Source organism: Octodon degus, unplaced genomic scaffold, assembly GCF_000260255.1.
Source record: "Octodon degus isolate 3935 unplaced genomic scaffold, OctDeg1.0 scaffold00170, whole genome shotgun sequence".
Taxonomy (NCBI): domain Eukaryota; kingdom Metazoa; phylum Chordata; class Mammalia; order Rodentia; family Octodontidae; genus Octodon; species Octodon degus.
In genome coordinates this window covers 5,610,368-5,612,292 of record NW_004524746.1, presented here as the reverse complement: position 1 = coordinate 5,612,292, position 1,925 = coordinate 5,610,368, and the positions used below count along the sequence as shown (strand labels likewise).

The 1,925-nt window shown below is 34.1% G+C and overlaps 1 protein-coding gene across 1 annotated transcript in view; it reads left to right on the top strand.

Annotated features, from left to right (window-relative positions):
• Positions 1–1,925, top strand: part of Tmem229a (transmembrane protein 229A) — a 5,249-nt gene that overhangs the window by 2,200 nt on the left and 1,124 nt on the right. The window lies entirely within an intron of this gene.

Here is a 1,925-nt window from a genome sequence, read left to right as displayed (position 1 = left end):
TATATATATATATTGTAAAAGCTTAGCAACATATAACAAAGTGTACAATGCTAAGACCTTGACCTTTATCTCTAAAATAGGAAACATGATACATGGTTAAGTAGGTGCTTTGCTTGCAGCTCAGTCACACTACTGGTTTAGCTATCTTTGCGTCTATCTAATCAACCTCTTTTTTTGTGAACTGCCATTAAGCCAAGTGATCCTCTCTTCGACATTCTTACAAAAGACCATGATTGGATCAGAAAGTGAAAAGTACACAAAAACAGATATAACAAAGCACAGAAAGTTGCTATCAAATGTATTCTTCATCTTTGGTTTCTTCTATTTTCTTTCTTTCTTCTTTGGGCAATAAGCCTAGGGTCATTTTCCCTGTTGTCTCAGTACTTAAGAAAGAACTTTAGGGTTGAGGAGATGGCTCAGTGGCATAAGTTCCTGCCTGGCAAGTGCATGGTTCTGAGTTTGATACCAGGTATAGAAAAAGAAAAAAAAAAAAAAAGGAAAGAAAGGGAGGGAGGGAGGGAGAAAAAAAACTTTAGCCAAGAGCCGATTCTCAAAAATTTTTGGTTTATGAGCTTATCTAAGATTTTATGTCAGACATAATTCAATAATAGGAGCAGAAATCATAAATGGCTCCAGATAATGATGTATCATTTCTTTTTTAAAATAATTTTATTCAGAAACAAATAGCAATGAGACAGTTTCAAAACTGATTACTAGCACAGTTTCAATAATTAATATATTGCATATTGTTGTCTTCTTAGTGGTTATTCATAGTACAAGATGCAGACATGATATCCTGTCCACAAATACTATGAGAACAAATCTTTCTATTCATTGAATTAAGAGAAAGTACCTGTATATCTATCCTAACTATTTTGAATATACAGATACAAAATGGCCCTTCATTTGTATCCCCTTTTTCTGTTTGGTTTTGTCAGAGAAAGATATTCCATTGCCATTTAAATATTGTAGGTGCATGAATTCAGCAAAATACTCCAATATAGTCCAGTCATCCATAACAGTAGTGAGTTATCTGAAGGACTGGCAATGTCACAAGTTTTTGACTTGAGCCTTTTACAACTCAGCATACTAATATGGTTTTACTTTTTATACTTCGTTTTTATACTTTTCTGGTAGATGGTTAAGACCAAGATAAAGCAAGACCCATATAACAAGAAATGTAACTTCTGTATCTGCCAAGGTCAATCAAATCCCCTCAGGACTTATCCTGAAACCCTGTACTACAGGTTGTAGATCTCTTTTCAGTGTCAGCCATGTGGATGAGTCACAGCCATTGCTTGACCAATTTGTCATGTATCATTTCAACAGAACACTTATTTGTGGAACACACACAAGAACCTGTGCCAATGGCAATGATGGTTTAGTTTCCCATGTTTTTCCCTCTTCTGTTCAGGAGCTTCTTTCTGTAGGCACAACTCAGCCAAAATATGCCATGTTTAAATACACTATAGAGTTTTAATTTTTCAACTTAATGGAGAAACTAGCCTTTAAAACACTATTTCTGAAATACGAATTTTAAAAGAAAAATTGATGTGTCTATGACCTATGCTAGTTGAGAAGCATAGGTTTTACTAAGGGACTTCTCTCCTAATGTTCAGACCACTGATTGGAGCATTTGCAGTTCATTGGTGGAGCATTGTTTTTGCTGATGACATCCTGAATTCTGACAACTTTTAAATAGAGGAATGGAAATAAAATTTAAAATTAGTGTCTTTTTTACAAATGCTTCAAGTGGTAGGTGGTATTTATTCTATAAATTATGAATTAATGGTAGCACCAAAAAATTATGAATAAAATTCTTAGAATTTTAACTCCAAATATGTCAGTGCATTGGATGAGGTAGGGTTCTCCAGAAAAATAAAACTAATAGAAAGAGTGTGTTTGTGTGTGTGTGTGTGTGTGTG